Source organism: Schistocerca gregaria, chromosome 7 (genome assembly GCF_023897955.1).
Source record: "Schistocerca gregaria isolate iqSchGreg1 chromosome 7, iqSchGreg1.2, whole genome shotgun sequence".
NCBI lineage: Eukaryota > Metazoa > Arthropoda > Insecta > Orthoptera > Acrididae > Schistocerca > Schistocerca gregaria.
In genome coordinates, this window is record NC_064926.1 from 86280841 (window position 1) to 86293971 (window position 13131).

A 13131-nucleotide genomic window follows, 5' to 3' on the forward strand; every position below is an offset into this window, starting at 1 on the left:
GGAAGTGCTGGGTGGGTGGATTGGGTATGTTTTGTACCTTGTCTTCCACAGGGATATGGTCCTTGTGGCAAGGAATTGGCATTGGGAGTGACAGAGAGATGGACAAGGATGTTGTGGAGGTTGGGTCATCGACAGAATACCACTTAGGAGGGGTGGGAAGTGTCTCAGGTAGGATCTCCATCATTTCAGGGCACGGTGATAGGTAATCAGTGCCCTGGAGATGGAGGCGCTTCAGTTGTTCCAATCATGGGTGGTACTGGGTGACAAAAGGGACACTCCTTTGTGGCTGGTTCTTGGGGGGGGGGGGGGGGGTCGCGAAAGGATTGGTGTTGTTGGGGGAGGGGGGGGGGGGGGATGCCACAGGAGACCTGTTTGCAGACTAGGTCTGGGCAATATTTCCTGCCTGTGAAGGCCTTAGTGATACCCTCAGCATACTGAACAAAGGAGTGTTTATCATTGCAGATATGCTGTCCCCTGGTGGACAGGCTATATTTGAGGGATTTTTTGATCTGAAAGAAATCACAACTGTTAAACTGGTGGTACTGTTCTTGGATGGTGCGTTTAATGTGGACGGAGGTGGAGATGAAGCCATCAGAGTGGAGGTGATCAATATCTAGGAGGGTGGCGTGATGGGTTGAGGAGGACCATATGAAATGGACGGGACAGAAGGTGTTAGGTTCTGAGGGAATGAAGATAGGGCGTCATGAAGATATCATCAATGAACCTGAACCAGACTCGGCAATTTGTGTTTTTGGAGGCTAGGAAGGTCTCCTGTAGATGGCCCACAAAAATATTGGCGTGGGAGGGTGCCATGTGGTGCCCATGGCTGTGCTGCAGATTTGTTTATATACCTTCCCTTCAAATGATAAATAGTTGTGGGTTAGAACAAAGTAAAGTGTATAAGGTAGTGGGTTTGGAGTCGGAAGGGTGTTAGGAATGGTAGTGTTCAGTAGCAGTAAGACCCTGGGCATGAGGGATGCTGATGTGTAGGGAGGTGACGTCAACAAGACACGTAGGGATCCAGGAGGTAAAGGGTGGGGATGGTGGAGAGTCGGTGAAGGAATGGAGGCTAGATTACAGGCAATTTGTTGGAGGTGTTGGTCAGTGAGGGCTGAGATTCTTTCAGTGGGGTCACAATAACCAGCCACAACGGGGTGTCCAGGATTGTTGGGTTTGTGGATTTTGGGAATCATATAGAAGGTGGATGTGTGGGGTGTCATAGGTTTGAGGAGGGAATTGGATTCACAGAATATGTTCTGGGGAGGTCCTAAAGCTTTAAGCAGGGACTGGAATTTGTGTTGGACTTCTGGGATGGGAGCACTCTTGCAAAGTTTATAAGTGGAGAAGTCAGATAATTGTCGGAGGCCTTCTGCCAAGTAATCACTGCGATTCAAAACAGCAGTGGTAGAACCTTTGTCTGCAGGTAGGATGATTAAGTCAGGATTAGTTTTGATGTTGTGTATGGCTGTTCTTTTTTCTACTGAAATGTTGGTGTTTTGATGGTGAGGCTAGGTTGGAGGTAAGGAATTCCTGGAAGGTGACCGATAGGTGGTGAGGTGGGAGGGGGACAGGGGTTAGGATTACAGTTGGATTGTAGTATGAACTGGAGGAGGTAGGGTTCATTGTTGGAATTGGGTGGTTTTGGTGAGAGTGATTGGCAGCAAAGTAGTGCTTCCATTGCAGGGATTGGGAGAAGGAAAGTAGGACTCTGAAAAGTCCAGCATGGTTAAACTTGAGTGTATGGCTAAAGATGTGGCCTTTGGATACAACTGAAACTTCTATGAAGCTGAGGGTTTTGGTGGAAGGTTAACAACAGTGTTACGGGAACATTTTGGTTCTGGATTTGGTGCAAAGTTTGTAGAGAGTTTTGGGAGATTGGGCAGGTTGAAAAAGTCAGCTAGGCAGGGTTTAGCTACTATGAGGGGTGGATGAAGAGGAGCACTGTGGGTGGAATAGGGGTTAGATGGTGGATCCCCAAGGTGGCAGTAGGATGTCAGCATGTTGGATAACTTATGGAAGTTGTGTCTGGAATACCCCTCCAGGTTCTGGAGAGCAAGTAATTCAATTTCTATGATGTCATGTACGGAACAGGGATTGCAGAGTAGTAGTACCTTGTGGAGGGAGCAGAGGTGTTTCTGGAATGCCTGTGCCATGGAGATGTGTTTTTGCAATACCAGGTTTGTGAGCACCAGGGATTGCCGAAATCTGAAAAGGTGTAGGAAGGGTGGGGTCCAGAGAAAGGAATCTTTACAGTTAGGCTGTTTGGAGAGATTCCACAGTTTAGGCAACATCTGGGAAACAGCATGTGGGACTGGGTTTTAGCCAGGGAAAGGGATACTTTTCTGAACTGGTGCAGAAAGATGAAGCAAGGGTCGATTGTGGCGGGAATGGTGTAAAGGAAATGGGAATGATGCAGAAACGGGCAATTCTATTTCCCCACCCTCTGACCCACAACCTCCTGACAGTATGTCTGTTGGTAGTATGTCTGTTGGCAGTCTAGTCCCTCCAAACTCCACCAGATAGTATTTGTGTCTCTCCCCACCTGTAAACTATTATCCCTTTCCTTTCCCCTCCCCCTACCCACCAGATTGCTGCTTGCATCCCACATGACATTGCATTCTGGCCTGAGATGCTGGAGTTAGTAGTGTGTGCGTGAGGCGTGTTTGCTTGTGTGTGTGTGTGTGTGTGTGTGTGTGTGTGTGTGTGTGTGTGTGTGTGTGTGTATGTGTCTTTTAGTGACAAAGGGTGTGGCTGAAAGCTTTATGTGAGTGTCTTTTAATTGTGCCTGTCTGCAGGGGACGTATCTTCTTTACGGTAAGTATCAGTCTGTCTTTTCCTGCATTGTTGGAGATGAAAATTTAATTGTGATGGGTGACTGGAATTTGACAGTAAGAAAAGGAAGAGAAGGAGAAATATTAGATGAATATGAAATTGGGGGAAAGGAGTAAAAGAGAAAGCCGCCTGGTAGAATTTTGCACAGAGCACAATTTAATCATTGCTAGCACTTGGTTTAAGAATCATGGAAGAAGGCTGTACATGGTAAGAGACCTTCAAAGGTTTCAGATTGATTACATAATGGTAAGAAATGAAGAATGAAATTGTAGAGTGTAAGACATTTACAGGGGCAGAAGTGGACTCTGGCCCCAATTTATTGGTTATGAACTGTAGACTTAAACTGAGAAAATTGATAAAAGGTATGAATTTAAGGAGACGAGACCTGGATAGGTTGAAAGAACAAGAGGTCATTGAGAGTTTCAGAGGGAGCATTAGACAATGATTGAGTAGAACAGGGAAAGGAATACAGTAGAAGATGAATGGGAATCTTTGAGAGATGAAATAGCGAAAGCAGCAGAGGATCAAATAGGTGAAAAGATAAGGTGTAATAGAAATCTTTGGATAACACAGGAGACATTGAATTTAATTGATGATAGGAGACAATATAAAAATATAGCAAATGAAGCAGTTGACAGGGAATGCATTTGTAGACATAGAGAAAGTTTTGACAATGCTGACTGGAATACTCTCATTGACATTCTGAAGGCAGCAGGGGTAAAATACAGGAGTGAAATGCTATTTACACCTTCTGCAAGGAACTAGACGGCAGTTACAGGAGACGAGGGACATGAAAGGGAAGCATTGGTTGATAAGGGAGTGAGACAGGGATGTAGCCTATCCCCAGCAACATTCAGTCGGTACATAGAGCAAGCAGTAAAGGAAAGCAAAGAAAATTGAGGTAGGAATTAAAGATCAGGGAGAAGAAATAAAAACTTTGAGCTTTGCTGATGACATAGCTATTCTGTCAGAGACAGAAAATGACTTAGAAGAGCAGTTGAATGGAATGGAGAGTATCTTAAAAGGAGGATATAAGATGAACATCAACAAAAACAAAACAAGAATGATGGAAAGTAGTCAATTTAAATCAGGTGATGCTGAGGGAATTATATTAGGAAATGACACATAAAATAGTAGATGAGTTTTACTATTTGGACAGCAAAATAACAGTTATGGCTGAAGTTAGAGAGGATATAAAATGTAGACTGGAGGTGGCAAGAAAAGCATTTCTAAAGAAGAGAAATTTGTTAATATCGAATATAGAGTCAAGAGTTAGGAACTCTTTTTCTGAAAGTATTTGTGTGGAGTGTAGCCATGTATGTAAGTGAAACATGGATGGTAAACGGTATAGACAAAAGAGAATAGAAGCTTCTGAAATATGGTGCTATAGAAGAATGCTAAAGATTAGATGGATATATCATGTAATATATGAGGTGGTACTGAATAGAATTGAGGAGAAAGGAAATTTGTGGTGCAACATTACTAGAAGAGTAGATTCGTGTGTGGACACATTCTGAGATCTCAAGGGATCACCAATTTAATATTAGAGGGAAGTGTGAGGGGTAAAAATCATAGAGGGGGGCACCAAGAGATGAATACAGTAAGCAATTTAGAAGGACATGGGTAGCAGTAGTTATTCACAGACGAAAAGGCTTGCACAGGACAGAGTAGCATGGAGAGCCGCATAATACCACTCTGCAGAGAGAAGGCAACCACAGGTAACACCATATGATCTGGCTGCAGACTTGACAACAGTATTATCAATACTAGCTTTTACCCACAACTGCGCATGCTTATCAGTAGTTTTGTTATGATGGGTGCTAGTGAGTGAGCAAGCTACTGTATGTGTAACATCATCAGTTGTCCTCACGTCTCTGCCAGCTCAGGTAAGCATAGCTCATGGTGTGTACTCATCTCTCCCTCTCCCAAACTGTCTCAATACACAATAAATTGGCATGTGCAGTGTCACTACCAAGCAGTGCATACGGAAAAACATATCATTTCTGCATTGTAATAGTGAATTAGCTGTACATTACACAATGTGTACACCGTGCAACAAATAGTGTGGAAATATGGATTGTTACATATCAAGATGGCGTCCAGTGAAGTTGGTTATAGTGAGAAAGTGAACAAAAGTTGTGCGGTGAAAAACGGAACAATAGTAAATTATAACTGTGAAATAGTGAAGCTAAATGAACGTGTATCAAGTCTGCCATTAATTGTAGGTGTACTAATGCAGGACACTGCACATTTAGAAAATGAAAATGCCAAACTGAAAAAGGCGCGTAATATCCCGATTGTCAAAGCAAGCAAAACACGGAACTGGGAGCACAGGACTAGCACGATCACAGAAGAAAGTAGTGAAAAGGTGATAAATACAACAAATGGAATGAACTGTGGCAATAAAAGCAGTTTCAGTGTCCTACCTACAATAAACAAGTGCTCTGAAATGGATATAAAGGCAGAAACAACAAGGCAGCAGATGTTTACTAGGCTGAAAAGGCTTGGTCGTGTGAAACCTAGTGACTGTAGAAATCCTGTGGTAAGAAATAACCATTTTCATGCCCTAGATTCTGATATAAATGTGGAATCCAAGGAGAACTATGACAACTACAACACGCCAAATCTATATAGTTACAAGCACATGAGCGGAAACTACCGCAAGAAAAGTGAAGACAAACTCAAAGTGAAAATATTCTCTGATAGCCATGGATGTGAAATTGCAAAAATACTACATTAGAGCCATTGTATACAAGCAACTAGTATTGCCAAACCAGGTGCACCCATTCATGAACTCATTAGAAAACATAGAAACTGAAAATGATCGTCATATTGTCGTCATAGCGGGAGCCAATAATGTCTATAAAAGTGATCTCCACAGTGCAACATGAAACCTTAAGGCAATACTAAATTCAACGGAAGAGAGAGCAATTTTTGTAGTCGGAATTCCACATACACATGACCTTTTGGAATGGTCATGTGTGTGTCCTAAAAGCGAACAGGTAGTACTCAAAGATTTACAGGGCCCACCAAAATGTATATTTTATAAGCCTGGACTCCTTGCAAAGAGACTGTTACATGAGACTTGGCATGCATCTTAATAACAGAGGCAACTGTGGCAAAATATCAGCATGATACTGAAAGCATCTGACGACCAAGAAGTAATTACTGCTCGTCCATTCCTTTTTTGCCTCAAGCAGAGCGTGAAGAAATGGTTACTTCTAAAGCAGCATTAGAGGTGGAAGCAGCAATAGTACCTGCACACATAACAAATGCTACAGTAGCAGTACCTACCACACTTCATCTACAGGATTCAACAGCAACAGAAGATGAAGCAACATCTACATCTGCATAGTCACCATATGCCACAACAGTGCCTCCACACACCATAACAGCAGTTCCATCAATTCCTGTAATAGCAGCCTCACCTACAATATCATCTAAAGGAGGGAAGAATAGGCATACAGCGGTAGATGTGCTACCACTTCAAGTGAACAATTTTTTAGTAAAAGGCAACAAGAGGCAGAAATCCAAAAGATAAGCCTTGTAAAAGGTTTGAAAACCAACCACCATAGTGTTCAGTGTGTAAGCAATAAGAGTGTGGATCTTAAAATATGTTACCTTAACGTTCAAGGACTGAAAGATAAAGAACTTATCATAAATGAGTTTGGTCTTAATAACCAGTTTGATATTTTTTGTCTGAGTGAACGCTGGGCTAATGAGAATGAACTTGCAGTTACCAAATGTGACTACTTTAGTATAGTAAATAGCTACTTAGGAAAGAACACATTAGAAGTGGTGTGGCAATTTATACCAACCACTCAGATGCCCAATAACCAAACTTGACCTAAATTCCTTGTGTGATGAACAGCACTTTGAAGTTATGGGTATAATCATTAATAGTCATAAGCTAACAGTAGTATCCATGTACAGATCACCAAAGAGAAGCATTAACCATGTTTTTAGAAAAAATGAACATGCTACTGAGTGAATTAAGTAATATTAAATGGCCACCCTATGATATTGCAATAGTGGGTGATTTGAATGCTGATTTGATGTTGCTAAGTGTAAGGGTAGTGTTGCAGAACTGGAAAACTTACTAAGACAATACAATTTACATCATGTCAATAACAGGCCCACAAGAAACAAAGCATGTTTAGGTAACATCTTTGTAAACGTAAAGACCACTGAAAACACATGCGAAGTTGTACTGCTTCCATTCTCAGACCATGACTCTGTATCTCTAAATTATCAAGTACAATGCCCCTCAGTAGGAGCAATACAAACAGACCTGTCCCAACAGCTGTGATTACCAGACCCGTAACTGAGGATAAAATTAACACATTTTGTAATTTTCTTGCTGACAGAGACTGGTTTGGCCATTGTAGTGTCAGTGGACATTGCACATCAAGTAATGACCCACCAGCCAAAATAATATATGATAGATTTCTTAACGCATTTTTGACTCTATTTAACCATAGTATTCCCATAAAGAAAATCAAAATAACAGACAGCAGCCACAAATCCAGGTCTCAAAACAGAAAAAATATGTGGTACACTAAACAGCTGACAGATCTTAAAAAAGTTTTGTTACTGTACAACATATACAATAGTATGAAATCTGTCTATGCAAAATCAGCCTATGTGGAATGCAGGAATGAATACAAAAAAGCCACCCTGCAAGCCAAAAACACCTACAATGCCAACAGCATACATAATTCCACCAGTAAATGCAAAACTGCTTGGGAAATAATTAACAGTGCTGCCAAAGATACTAAAAAAGACAAAATTAATATCCCACCTAAAACACTCAATGAGTTTTTTATTAATTCAGTGAAAGAAATAGGAGATACAATTTTCAAACCAGACATTAGTCCATCAGAGTTTCTCTCTCAAAATTGGGGTAGACAGTCACCAAACACAAGCATGCTAACCATCTTCGAAGTATCCCCTAGATTTGTACAAGGGGTCATCAAACAACTGAAATCATCTGATAGCTTAGATATAGATGACATATCATGCAACCTGCTAAAGAAGTGTGTGATTGCATTCTGTATCCTTTAACCCATTGCATAAACAACTGCTTACTTGAGGGATATCTTTCTGATGAATTAAAATGGTCTAGAAATCGTCCCAGTATACAAAAAGGGAGATAAAGACTCTCCATCTAGTTACAGGCCTATTGCAATAGTACCCGCATTCTCGTAGGTAATAAAATGCATCATGTACCAACAATTATCATCTCACTTTGAGAACCTAGGAATAATTGATGTTACACAATATAGGTTTAGGAAGAATCTGTCCACCATTGATGCAATTAACACGGTAGTCAGTTACATCCTCATAGTTTTTGAGGACAAAGGCTTTGCTCAGGTCTCATTCTGTGATCTAAGCAAGGCCTTCGACTGTGTTGAGCACACACCACTACTAGAGAAACTAGAATTCTATGGCATCTAAGGAAAGCATCCATTAAAAGCTTATCTCAGTAACCATAAACAGGTAGTTTGTGTTGGTAAGGAAATGTCAAACATAGGAAATGTTAAAGTAGGTGTGCCTCAGGGATCTATACTGGGCCCCTTCTTGTTTCTGATAATGATCAATGACCTCCCCTTGTTTATTATTAGATCCACGACTGTATTGTATGCAAATGATATGACTTTTCTACATAGCAGATCTTAAAGATCTTACAACATGTGCTGAAAATACACTCACTTATGCAGCATATTGCCTCATAGCAAATGGTTTCTTGTTAAATGAACATAAAACCACAGATAATCTTCTCTCTAAGAGACAAGCCACTATCTGATGACCCTAGTTCTGTTAAATTACTGGGAGTTTATTTAGACGAAAAGTTGTCCTGGGGCCAGCATGTGAACTATATTAGTAGAAAGCTATCTAGAGCTATTAAGACAACTCAGAAATTGTGTGCCTCAAACATGAGTCTCATCATCTTATTTTGCATTTTTCCAAAGTATAATATCCTACTGCATTATCTTGTGGGGTAATTGTGGTCATATACATGACATCCTATTATTGCCGAAGATAGCCATTAGGATAATTACAAATTCTTTACATAGGGCTCACGGCAAACCCTTATTTACTGAACAAAAATGTATGAGGGTAATAAACCAGTATATATACAATGTCTTAATCTATACAAAGAAGGACCTACAAGATGTGAAACATAAAGAAAATGTACATTGTTACAATACAAGAAGCATCACACACATACATGCCTTACTACAGATTATGAGAATCAATAAATAGCTATGAAATCACAGGGCACAAAATATTTAATAAGCTGCCACATGCTATACAGGATCTTCCTGAACATATATACAAAGAAAGACTGCATGAATGGTTAATTGCCCACCCGTTCTATGACATCAATGAATTCTTCAACTGTAAAATGCAGTAATCCAATAGATGACCCACTGTACATTTATTGTAATATAAGTTAAAATATTTCAATAGTCAATATGTTATCACATTGTATTGTAAATTGTATCTTCATTTGACATCAATTGCTGTAATGGCCTAATGACAATAAAATCTATATTATTATTATTATTATTATTATTATTATTATTATACTAATAGAAAATTGTAAAAGCATTGTATTAATTTCTCTGAATCATATCACTTAGCAAATATCAGCCAACTAAAGTATTTTCACAAGTATGTCAAAAGTCAAAGAGTAAATAGCTATTTCAAAAAGTGAATATTTTTTCTTAATTTGCATAATATTCTTTGAACCAATAAGTACCTCATGCTACATTGTTTCTAAAGTAGCCTATGTTCTTCCTCAGGGTTTAAGCTATCTCCATAGTAAATTTCATTGAAATCTGTGTAGGGGGTTAGTCATGAAAACTTAATGTATTTTTGCATTAATAATATTAATGTGAATAAAACTTTCAATCATATCTTTTTCCGTGATCTGATTTGTAAGGACTAAAGCTTACATGGGGGCCCCCCAAGCTCTGCTCAAGTTACTTGTGAAAACCACGTGAAAATGCAACTAGTAGTTTTGGAGAACTCTTTTCAGACAGACAGACGGACATACATAACACTTTTACAGATTTATTATTAGTACAGATTACATTGGACTCTGTAATTATATGTATCACATCTGAGGGTTATGAAGTATATTTTCTTCGGTTGCTTCCAAGACTGTGCTAGTTTTTTTTCCCCCTTGCGGGCAAAAGATAGGAGATGCATGTTACAGCCCCACAGTTGGTAAAGTAAAAAGAAACTATAGGGAATGCCCTGATGTTTTGTATGCAGGTAGTCCTGGAATTTCTGATGAAGTTTGCCCTTGGCTTCACCTCTTTCAGCAAATAAATGAAAATGATTGTTTGGGATGTTCATAATCCATAACACTGTTTTTAGGCCTCCTGATGAATGAAGTGTATTTTTCAAGGAGATTTATGTCAAAGGAAGTTCCCAATGTGAACATTGATGATATGACATGAAGCCTGGTTGCTTTAAAGTTAGATCTTTGAATAGGCTAGTATATAGTTGCCAAAGATTTGTGATGAGAAGAAATGCTTTACATGCCTATAAACTGGTCAGAAGAAAAGGGGGGGGGGGGGGGGAGGGGCTTTGCACCACGTGCATAGTTAGTTAGTTAGTTAGTTAGTTAGTTAGTTATATTACTTGTTCCATGGATCATGAACACGATTCTTTCGTAATGATGTGGAACGTGTCAAAGTACACAAGATTCATTTATCCCAAGTAATCATTGTTAGTCTTATATACGGTACAATTGTTAATGCTTACTGTATTTCTTTGGCCTATGTCTAAAAATTCATCTATGGAGTAGAAGGAGTTGTCATTCAGGAATTCCCTTAACTTACTTTTGAATGCCGATTGGTTGTCTGTCAGACTTTTGATATTGTTTGGCAATTGACCAAAAATCTTTGTGGCAGTATAATTCACTCCCTTTTGTGCCAATGTCAAATTCAATGAACGGTATTGAAGGTCACCCTGTCTCCTAGTATTGTAGCTGTGGACTGTGCTATTAATTCTGAAGTGATCTGGGTTACTAACAACAAATTTCATTAGGCTGTATATATATTGTGAAGCTACTGGCAATATCCCTAATTCTTTAAATAATTGTCTACAAGATGATCTTGCATGAGCCCCAGACATTATTCTGATAACACGTTTTTGTGCAATAAATACCTTCTTTCTTACTGATGTGCTTGTCTCCAAAATTTGCAATGACACTAATAGCATAGGTAGCTGATCTCAATCGTTTCAGTAGATTGTCAATGTGTGTCTTCCAGCTTAAATTCTGATCAATACAGACACCCAGAAATTTTGAACAATCTGCTTTAGCTAAAGATTTTCCCCCACACTCTATATTTATTTCCGGTGTTATGCCTTTCTCTGTACTGAACTGTATGTACAGTGTTTTTTCAAAGTCCAATGAGAGTCCATTTGCGGAAAACCACCTAATAACTCTTTGAAAAACATTATTTGCATTTTCCTCAGCTGATTCTTGCTTTTTAGGCTTGATTACAATAGTTGTGTCATCTGCAAAGAGAACCAAGTTTGCATCTTCATGAATATAATTAGGCAAGTCATTAACATATATTGAAAACAATAAAGGCCCCAAGACAGAACCCTGTGGTACCCCATTCTTGATACATCCATATGTGTAAATGTGTTTAGACTTAATTTCAAAGGGATCAGGAAATGAATGAATAAATAAGCTTCATGAAACTAAACAAAGTAAGTCTAATGTAAAATAAAAACAAAACATTAGCAAAAGTAAAGGCAGATGTCCAGAAGTGCAAATCTTTGGACATCCATGAAACCAAAATTTGTTGCAGCTTGACATTTAATACAGTGTTGTTCCACCTTGTGCAGTATAACATTCTGAAGTCTTCTTTGGCATGGATGTTGCTACTCAGTTCTGTCTCATTCTCACGTGTTGACCCCCCTTTGGATTTTACAGTACATCAGGAGGGTTTCTGTAATGCCACATTGTAAGTTTCAGTGGGTTCAAGCATTCATCATCAGGTTCAGGTCAGACATGCCACAGCCCATTTCACTCGGTCGGTCTCGGCCTCGTGTAGGAAGGTGATAACAAGGTGGGTTCAGTGCGCTCATGCATTATAGTCTGGAAACATAAAGCAATTGCCAAAATATAGGTCTGAAAAATCTGTTGGAGGGTCCTATCCTGAAACCACAGTTCTCAAAATATGCTTGATAGTGGGGAAACATGTCTGACATATGCACATGATACCAGCCGAAAATGTGACTGACTCAGCCCCATGCCAAACCTGTGTAACTGCATGTTTGAAATGTGTGTTTGTATGGGACTCTCTGCACACACTTTCACACAATTGCAAAAATCTTACACTCATTGATGAAGGGAATGTGACACTATGAATTCATGTCCATTCCAAATGTTCCATTGCCCATTTCCTTTGCGTGTTATGGCACTGGTGTATTTGTATTGATTTGTTTTGGATACTTTGAAGCCAAATTACCCATGTGGATATAATTGCGTACACTATGGCTTGACACAACCCACCAAGTTGACTCCAAAAAGGCAGCATGCGGGTCTATTGCAATCTCCTCATCATACCTGTGAGTCATAATTTGTAAATAGTGGTCATCAGCTGGTGTGGTTGTCCCTTACGAGGCAGATCTTCAACATTTTGTCTCTCATGATAGTTGCTGAATATGCAATGTACACCAGTTCTGTGAGCAATTTCCTATTCCGACAATCCATCTTTCTAGAAAGTGACTGTGTGTGCACTGTCTAAGCTTGAAATGACCTTTTGAGGGATGCTGACACACTGGACAATATACGTGGGTTGCCTTGTTCCATTCACAAGTGTAGGTATAGTGTGCTCTGCTGAACTACACTTAGAACCTAAGTTAACTTTTACCTTCTATAGCACAGGTGGTTGCATGTAGCAATTTTCTGTGGAAAAAACACTAACAAGAAAGTGGTTCCCAAATAAAAGAAAAAATGAACTACTTGGTCTTTAGGGCAGTGCAAAACTTCTTTTGAGCAATTTGTATGCAGTACTCTGATAGATTGTTCATAATGGCAATGACAGGTGAGTGAAGATATCGTAGTTAATTTTCTTATGTGACATTGTCATATGAGGCAACCAAGTGACCCTGAGTTCTCTAGCATAAGCAGTCTAGGCACCAGGCTAGTAAACAGATGCCATTCATGAGGTATGCTCTGAACTCACTCTTTTCCATTGGTATGCAGCGTTCGTTGAATGCAAAGCCCATCTCAGTGTATACCATAGTTAATAGTCACACCATACA

General features: G+C 39.6%; 1 protein-coding gene across 1 annotated transcript in view; it reads left to right on the plus strand.

Annotated features, from left to right (window-relative positions):
• Positions 1 to 13131, plus strand: part of LOC126281547 (AP-3 complex subunit beta-2) — a 223057-nt gene that overhangs the window by 108660 nt on the left and 101266 nt on the right. The window lies entirely within an intron of this gene.